The sequence below is a fragment of the Lepus europaeus genome, chromosome 17 (assembly GCF_033115175.1).
Source record: "Lepus europaeus isolate LE1 chromosome 17, mLepTim1.pri, whole genome shotgun sequence".
Classification (NCBI taxonomy): Eukaryota; Metazoa; Chordata; class Mammalia; order Lagomorpha; family Leporidae; genus Lepus; species Lepus europaeus.
Window position 1 is genome coordinate 71030359 of NC_084843.1, and position 10403 is coordinate 71040761.

A 10403-nucleotide genomic window follows, 5' to 3' on the forward strand; every position below is an offset into this window, starting at 1 on the left:
TTCAAGACTGCAACATAACTTTTTTCTGGCTTTAGGCTCTTACGTTTGCAGCAATTTATTATGGTGACACTAAGAAATATAATTTTATTTTGCATTTCTCCAAAGTAAAACAAAATTATTCATCCTGACCTTTTGTTTCTGAAAGTATTTACAACCTATAGTGAAGACTAACATAGGTCTTGCATAAGATATAAAAAGAGAAATGTCTCAAGTAGGTATAGAGAAGACAGTCTAATGACAGAAGCTGTGTACCATGTAAATTTACATATATTCATTATGGAGCTCATATTTAAAGTTAGCCCTAAGGAATGTGTATGAGTTCTATAGGAAATATCAGGCATCACAGGTATAAATACCACCTTGGAAAGGCTTTGAGTATACAACGGAAAACCATGAATCTTGTAGTCAAATATGTCTGCTTAGGAGGTCTTCAACCTCTAGCCATGACATAGTAACTGGTACCAAATGCACTTCTGCCACGAACTCTATAATACTGAATAAAACATGAGACAACTATTGTCAAACATGCAAAGCATACTGTGTGGAACTATAATCCTTAGGAAAAAAAGAAAGGAAACTCAGAAATTAATCCTCAGTTTGCTCTGGTTCTCTGATTGCAGGGCCCTCCCCAAGCCATGGCACAAGGTGAAGAATCACAAACCCAGGGATTCTCTTCTGAAGAGAAATAGAATACAAAAGCCCCCAGAATGCTGACACAGAATAACAGCAACAACAATAACAACAAATCACTGAGGATTAAAAGAACCATCCAAGGATATAACACTACCAGGGTATTAATACAATGCTCTTTAAAGAAAACAATATAATCCATAATTTCTATAGAATTTCAAAAGTAAGCATTAAATATTATTAGATGTTCACATAGAGATTATAAGCACATGGGATGCAGAAAAAGTTAACTTACGGTCCAGAAAAAAAAAAAAAGCAGCTGATAGAAACCAAACCCTAAAAGATTCAGAATTGAATCTGGCAGAAAAATTTCTTAAAAATTAAAGCAATCATCATTCACACATTGTAAAATTTATGGTAAATGTAATCATATATAGTAAAAGGGAGCCAGCATTTAGAATAGTGGTCAAGAAATGGGCATCCCATAGCAGAGTTCCATCTGGGTTCTACACTCAGTGAAGCTACCAAGTCCAGCTTTCTGCCGATAGATAGCTCGGGAGGCCGTAGGTAATGGCTCAAGTAGTTGACTTCTGGCCACCCACATGGGAGGCCTGGACTGGGTTCCCAGCTCCTGGCTTTGATCTGACCCAATGTTGGCTGTTTCAAGCATTGGGGAGTGAACCAACTAATGGAAATTCTTTTTGTTTATCTCTATTTCTATTTCTCTTTCTCTCTCGCTCTCCCCCCAAAATCTCCACTTCTCAAATTAAAAAAAAAAAAAAAAAAGAAAGTGAAAAGGTTCAGAATGTCTTAAAAAATGAAAATAAAACAAAATCATACATGAAAAAGTTCAACTTCTGAAATGGAGAACTCACCATAGAACCAGAGAAAGTCAAAGAACTTGAAGACCCAGCAAAATAAATCTAAATAGCAGAGACTAAATGATTTTGTAAAAGTGAAAGAAACCTAAATTGCCAGTGGAAAAATATAAAGCAGAGATGTATGCTACTGGATTCCAAGAAAAGGTAGCATGATATGACCTACATTGAAGTTTCATACAATAGGTGCCCTGACTTTAGGGGAACTGAATAATATATTAAAAATAAAAATATGAAAAAAATGAATCTTGATGTGAATGGAATGGGAGAGGGAGCAGAAGATGGGAGGGGTGCAGGTGGGAGGGAAGTTATGGGGGGAAAAAAGCCATTGTAACCCATAAACTGTACTTTGGAAATTATATTTACTAAATAAAAGTTAAAAAATTATATCTGACACATCTTATATTTAAACATTTTGGAACTCATGCTGCCAAATAAATAACTTGTGTTAAGTAACAAATGACAAGGGAATTATATTGTATTGATTTGAATGAAAATATCACATGTTTGCGACCAATGCCGTGGCTCAATAGGCTAATCCTCTGGCTTGCGGCGCCGGCACACCAGGTTCTAATCCCGGTCGGGGGGCCGGATTCTGTCCTGATTGCCCCTCTTCCAGGCCAGCTGTCTGCTGTGGCCAGGAGTGCAGTGAAGGATGGCCCAAGTGGTTGGGCCCTGCACCCCATGGGAGACCAGGAGAAGCACCTGGCTCCTGCCTTTGGATCAGCGCGGTGCGCCGGCCGCAGCGCGCCAGAGGTGGCGGCCATTGGAGGGTGAACCAACAGCAAAAAGGAAGACCTTTCTCTCTATCTCCCTTTCTCACTGTCCACTCTGCCTGTCAAAAAAAAAAAAAAAGCACATGTTCACATTTTTTTAGTACATAGAGGCTAGCTAATATTGTTAAACACCTGTATCGGGAAAGAAGAAATGTTAAAATATCAAGAATCAAAATGCCTCTTTTAAGAAGCTAGAAAATATGGCCAGTGTCATAGCACAGCATGCTAACCCACTGCCCGTGACGCTGGCATCCCATATGAGCACCTGTTCAATTACCCAGTGCTCCACTGCTGATCTAATTCCCTGCTAATGCACTTGAGGAAGATGGCACAAGTGTTTGGGATCCTGCCACCTACATGGAAAGACCTGGATGGTATTCCAGGCTCCAGGCTTTGGCCTGGCCCAGCCTCAGCCCAGGTGTTGCAGCCATTTAGGGAGTGAACCAGCAGATGCAATCTACATAATAGAAAATACAATAATGAAAATTAAGTAGCAAAATGACTTGCTCTTTGAAAAGTTTGGAATAATGGTAGCCACACTGATCAAAGGAAAAGAACTCAAGTTATATTCATATCAAGAATTGAAGAGGGGATATCATTATAGAAAGCATACATATTAAAAGGATTATTCATTAATATCAATGAATTCAAAAACTTAGAGTCACTATAAAAACACAATCTACAAAAACTGAAGATGTGGAGACCTCTTCCAGGCCAGCTCTCTGCTGTGGCCAGGGAGTGCAGTGGAGGATGGCCCAAGTGCATGGGCCCTGCACCCCATGGGAGACCAGGAGAAGCACCTGGCTCCTGCCATCGGATCAGCGCGGTGCGCCGGCTGCAGCGTGCTACCGCGGCGGCCATTGGAGGGTGAACCAATGGCAAAAGGAAGACCTTTCTCTCTGTCTCTCTCTCACTGTCCACTCTGCCTGTCAAAAAAAAAAAAAAAAAAAAAAGATGTGGAGAAACTTTGTAGGCACATACCTATAAAATGAATTTGTTCTTATTTTTAAGCAAAGCAAATTCTAAAGTCAGCACAGTGTAGAATGTAGGAATAACTTCTAACTCATTTGAGATCAGCATAAAAATCTGATACAAAGCTTAAAAAGGATAGCAGCAGAGAGAAATGGCAAATATTCCTTATAAAATTTGAATAACAAGAAAATATAATCAAATCAAAACCAAATATGCATATGTGGTATAAGTATATAAATGTTTATGCAAATATGAGTAGGTAGTAACATGGGATATGTTATAGAATATATAGAGACAAACCAAGTGTGATATATCCTCAAAATGCCAAAAAAAAAAAAAAAAATTCCTGGCAAATTAAACATGAAAGGAAACTCAATCTGAGTAAAGTTACTGTGAAACATCTATAGGTAACATGTTATCTTGATATTTTTTCCTGTCAGCTTCAACTAGTCCAATGGGCAAAAAAAGTTTTAAAAATTATAAAAATTAGAATTAACTAAACCTTTATGATTTACAGAATACATGATTATAATGTAGAACATTCCAGGGAATCTGCAAAATAGTCACTAAAACTAATAAATAAGTTTAATAATATCTCAGAATATGTCAATTTTATTTATATATAAAAGGCATAAACAACTGAAATGAAATTTGTGGAATACTAAATACTATAAAACACTTAGGAATGAAATGATGAAAAACCTCTACAAATTATATGAGAGTTAAATTCATGAAGACCTAAATAAATGAAGCAATGTAAATTGATAAAATGTAATTTCTATCCAGATTTATCTATTAATTAGAGCAATCACAATTTAAAAATAATTGGCAACCTTATAATATGCAGGAATATAGATGTTCAAGAAGAGCAAAACAATCCTGAAAATGGTGGAGAGACACACCATCTACACTCATGATTTACTCTTAACCAACAGTAATCAAGCCATGTGGTATTGGTGTAAGAATTGAAAATGAGATCAAAACAAAATACTCCTGCATTTAAAAGAGCAATTAATTTCAGAAAGACACCAAAGTAATTCAGTAGACAGCATTTTCAACAATTAGTGTCGAAGCAACCAATAGGAAACATAGATGAACCTTGATCTGCTACCTATATCACATAAATGTAATCTCAAGGTACATCTCAAAACTCAAGATAGATCATCAATATATGTAAAAGCAGATGCCCTGTAGAACAGTGCTATGCAATAGAATTTTCTGTGATCATCAAAATGTTTGTGCAACATGGTAGTTACTAAATATTTTGACTACTGAGCTCTTGAAATAGGGTTGGTGTTACCAAGGAATTGAATTTTAATTTTAATTAATTAAATCTAAAATTTATATAAGCACATGTGACTCATAACTATACATTGGATAGCATAGTTCTAGAAGAATATTTAGGAGGAGGGGTCGGTGCTGTGGTGCAGCAGGTTAATCCTCCACTTGTGATGCCAGCATCCCATACGGGTGCTGGTTCTAGTCCCGGCTGCTCCTCTTCCAATTCAGCTCTCTGCTGTGGCCTGGGAAAGCAGTGGAAGACGGCCCAAGTGCTTGGGCTCATGCACCCATGTGGGAGATCGGGAAGAAGCACCTGGCGCAGCTCTGACCGTTGTGGTCATTGTGGAGTGAACCAATGGATGGAGACCTTTCTGTTTCTCCCTCTCACTGTCTGTAGCTCTACCTCTCAAATAAATAAAATCTTTAAAAAAAAAAAAGAATACTTAGGAGGATATGTTTGCAACAATGAAATAGGCAAATTTTTCTTGGAGCAGAAAAGGCACTGAGGGAAATATGTATATAATATATACATGAATTATACACACTCTTTATATATAACTATATATAATAGAAAAGCAATACATGACATCACCAGAATTTATTTTTATTTTTAATTTTTAAATTTAATTTGCTTTAAAGGAAGAGACTTCCCATTCACTGGCTCACTTTCCAAATGCCTGGAATAGCTGAGGGTGGATCGGGCTAAAGCCAGAAGCTAAGAACTCAATATGGGTCTTTCACATAAGAGGCAGGACCCAACTTTTTGAGCCATCATTTGCTGTCTAGCTGGGTACACATTAGCAGGAAGCTGGAATGGGGAGCAGAGGCAGAACTTGAAGCCAGGCACTCTGATACATTATATGAGTGTCACAGTGATGTTTTAATGGCTAGGCCAACTGTCCATCATTCACCATCAGAATTTACAAGTTTTCCTCACATGGCATCATGAATCTAGATTGGCACAAAACAGCAAACTACATAAAGCTTTTGAGTGATTTTATGAAAAGTACATAATGGGCTCTTACAAATCAATAATAACTTTAACCCACACAATCCAATATAATCAACAATGGACTTGGAAACACATGAGACAAAAGAATGACCAACAAGCACATGGTAAGATGATCAACATTAACTATAAGAGAAATGAAAGCCAAACCAAATATTATCAAAAAGACCCAGAATGTCTTCTGTTGTTAAAGAATTGGAGCAAGTCAATCCACGTGGAGCAGTAGTTGGAATGCTGGAAGGCCTCAACTGCTTTGAAAACTCTGAACCACTGTCTAATGAGCTTAGGATACAAAACATCCAAGAAAGCATCACTTCTACCACAAGAGTACAAACAAGGTAAATTCTTATATAGTTTTGAAAAACCAAACAATTAGACTCAGCTTGCAAAAATATACAAAGTGAAGTAAAATTCAATAAAATAACAAGCCCTTCCTAGGCTAGAACCAGCGCCAAGACTGCTTTATTCCTTGGCTCAGCTGTGATGGGAGAAGGAGACGGGCACAACCACAGGGAGAAAACCACAGCTGAACTCAAAATGAATATAAGTGACAATTTAGAGCCCCTTTCAAAATCTGTCCTTTAAAAATATTCTTATTTAAAGTCTTAAAATATTATTAATGCTTAAAGTAAAAATAAAATAAGATCTTGGTTGATTTATGGCATAGGTAGAAGTGAGATATATGACAAGTACAGAAAGGGCAGGAAGGTAGTAATTGAAAGTATATGACTGTAAATTTCTCACATTGTTTGAGTTAGTAGAATATTTTTGAAGGGATATCATGAAAATTAAGGATGTTCAGTGGATAAAACCAGAAAGGCAATAGAGGATGTAAAATGGAAAATAATTTTAAGAAATACTTGATTCACCCAAACAATGTAGGAAACGCGGATGGAAGAAATGGAAATCAAATACTAGGTGTCTGACGGAACTAAAGGCAAGTATAACAATAATTACGTATTTGTAAAGAATCAACAGGGTAAAATAGTAAGAGCCAAATGCTTAGTTAACTATTGCTGCTGTAACAACTTACCACAAACGAGGTGGCCCAGGGCATGCCATCCTCCCGTTCTGGGGTTCACGAGCCTGGGATGAGTTGTCAAGGCTGTCTCCCCCACGGAGGGTCTGCGGGAACAACTGCTTCCTTGATCTTTCCAGCCCCTACAGGCTGCCTTTTTTCCTTAGCTGTAGTGCCTGCACCTTGTGTCTTTGTCTTCACATCTCTCCCTCCCCACTCTCCCTGCCTCCCTCTTTCCCTTTTAAGATCCTTATGGTGGAATGAGAAGGCCGTGCCAAGATGGCCGCTGGCAAGTGAGCATCAGTTACTTGTCCACCTGGCAAAGGAGCCTGCCTGGAAACAGGCAGTGATTGGTTACGGCATAAACCGCCCCTTGACCGGATTGGCTGCATTGGCTATATAAGCTGCTGCACCAACTGAAATAAATGAAATAAAAGTCTGGGGGCTGCTCGCCTCTAGCCTGCTTTCACCTGACTCTGGTTGTCTGTGTGGTGACTCCAGGCCTCTTGCTCCTGCCGCGCTTCTCCTCTCAGAACAAACCCACAGCAATATGTGTTCACATTGGACTCAGCTGGGTAATCCAGAATGGAGCCCATTGCTCCCAGCTGTGAAGTGCCTTGAGCCCTAGCTGGTAGCCTAGTCACAGGTCCTGGGATCTTTGTGGACATCCTTTGGGGGCCATTTCTTAATGTCTATCACAATCAACCACAGACTATCTACAAGAGACATAATTAGAAGAGACATAAATAGAAGGATAGGTGAGTAGGAAGCAGATAATACAAACATTAAATATGACAAAACTTGCAAAGTTACATAAACATCAGGAAATGCAGTTGGAGGGCTCATGCTTAATGACGGAAGTATGAATTCATCCAGAAAACACAGAAATCTTGCATGGTGACTTAACTGTTCTAAAACCCAAAGACATGAAAAAAATTTACAGAATTGCAGACAATAATTCTGAATATTTAACATTATTCTGTAATTAATGGAACAAAAATAAAAGTCATTAAAGATTTAGAAGACTTAACACCCTAAGTCCTTTGACTCAGGCTAATGTAATAAATATTGTACCCAGCAATGAGAATAAAGATTCTTCTGATTGTCTAAATATTAATCTGTAGTATAAAATGATCCTCAATAAAATTTGGAGGGCTGAAAATTATACAAGAATATATTCCATAATCCAAATGGCCCTATGTTGAAAACACTCAGTAAGATTATAGGAAAAAGTCCAAATATCTGGATAAGAGCAGCACGCTTGTAAGTACACCATGACTCAAAGAAGGCAATGAATAATGTTATGTTAGATACAAGGAGTTAAAAATATTGTGGAAGAACTGTAGACATACAGTGCAGCGGAGTTGAAGGATGCAGTTGAAGTAGTGCTCAGAGGGAAATTTACTATTTTAAATGTTTATGGTATAAGTTCAGAAAGTTACACATTTAAGGATTTTTGCTGCCACTTAAGTAGGCAGAAAAGGGCCGGTGCTGTGGCGTAGTGGGTAAAGTGGCTGCCTGCAGTGCCTACATCCTAAATGGGCGACAGTTCGAAAACCTGGCTGCTCCATTTCCAATCCAGCTCCCTGCTTATGGCCCAGGAAAGCAGCAGAGGATGGCCCAAGTCCTTGGGCTCCTGCACGCACGTGGGAAACCCGGAAGAAACTCCTGGCTTCGGATCAGCTCAGTTTCAGCCATTGCGGCCATCTGGAGAGTGAACCAGCAGATAGAAGACCACCCTTCCCACCTTTTTCTGTAAATCTGCCTTTCAAGTAAATAGAATAACAATTTTTTAAAAAGAAGGCAGAAAAACAACAGCAAAGAACAACCACAAAAAAATGAGTGCAAACAGTAATTAAAAAAATAAGAACAGAAATCAGCAAAATAGAAAACATAAACCAGAGACAATCAACTGAACTTTATTATTTGAAAAGCTTAAGACGGATAAACCTCCAGCAAGGCAAATGAAGAAAGCAAGAGATAAAATGAAAGATACGGCTCCTCTGCTATTAAAAAAAAAATCATTATGGATTTAAATAGTTACATGGAATTGCAAGAATTTTTGAAAACAATTTATCAACTTGATGCAAGCAGAAATATCAATTAGGAATAATGCTCTGTCTATTAACTAAAATGAAAGTGAATTTGTAATTGAAATAGCAACTTCCAATGCACAAAAAAGCCTTCTAGAACCAAGTGGTTTCAGTCATGAATTGTGTCAAAACAGTAATAAAGAAATAATGTCCATCCTACACAAACTGTTTCAGGAAAAAAAAAGAGGAGGGAACACACTTGCCAGCTTGATTTATGAGTCAGCAAAATTGATAGCAAACCAGACAAGGACATTGCAGGAAAGGAAAATTACAGACATATAATCCACATGACCACCAATAAAAAGAAATAATATGAAACTGGCCACACAGCATACATAGAAAGTATGTAAAATATATAACCAAGGAGGCTTTATTTCAGGGATACAATCACCATTGGGAAAAGTATTGAATATAGTTAACCATATTAATTGCTTTTAAAAATTATATGACATCATCACTAGGTGCAGAAAAGCATTTGACCAAATTCATCACCCTTACAAAATAAGCTCTCTCAGGAGACTGGGAATTGTGAAATTTCTTCAATCTGAAACAGTATTTATGTCAAGCCTACAACTCGTACTGTACTTACTGGTTCTGTACTTACCAGTACCATACTTGTGAGATCAACAGAAAACAATGCCCACTGGTACAACTGTTACACAGCATTGTCCCAGAATTCCAACTCATTCAACAAGGGAGGGAAAAATAAACAAAAGAAATTAAAGTGCAAAAGGAAGCTGCAAAATTATTTTTATTTACAGATGACATACTTATCTATGTAGGAAATGTCAAGAAATCTAAAAAAAGAAAATTATATCAGTATTTAGCAATATTGCAGGGCACTGAATCAAATACATATGTTAACTATACACAAAAATGTATTTGCATATATTAAAAAACAATGTGTAACAAGAAATTTAAAACCACAATGACATCCTAAATCATTAACTACTTACAAATAAGCTTAACAGAATTTGAGCATACCTAAGATATTTACCTTGAAAACTATTTATTAGAGAACTTAGAGAAAACCTAACTCAATAACAAGATACTCCATGTTTAAGGATTAGCTATCCCAAGAGTATTAAAATGCCTATTATCTTAAAATTTAAAATGGATATCAATGAAAACCTAAGCAGGACTCTCTTTTGTAGAAATTGTCAAGTTGATTCTAAAATTCATAGAGAAATACAAGTTACCTAAAATACACAAAATAGCTGCAAAAAAAGATATTTCCTACTTGACTTCAAGGCTTATTAGAAAGCTACAAAAATCAAGATTAGGAGGTGAATCACGTGTGTCCAAGTTCATCATCGTATTTTACTCTTTCTTAGAAAAGAAACTTTTATATTTAAAATATGCAAATGATTTGGTGGGATCCACACAGGTAGCAGAAAGATTACTACAGAAGCAAATTGATATATTCATCATCTCATAGAATTACCCTTTTTTGTTTTTGTAATCAAATTAGATACAATCTACCCTTACTAGAAATCCAAAATACAGCAATTTTATTATTTACCAGTCTCATAGTACACAGAGTTCTCTAGAGTTTCCATCCACATGGCTGCTGTTTCATATCTTCTGACTTGCTTGTCTTCATTTTTGCCCCATGTCCCACCCTCCACGCTGGTTGCCACTGTTTGTTCTCTGTCTCTTAGCATTGAATTTTTTTTTCAGATTGTAGATATAGAAGATATAGTGAGATTGTAGATATAGTGATAACATTTTTATGTTTGTGTTTGG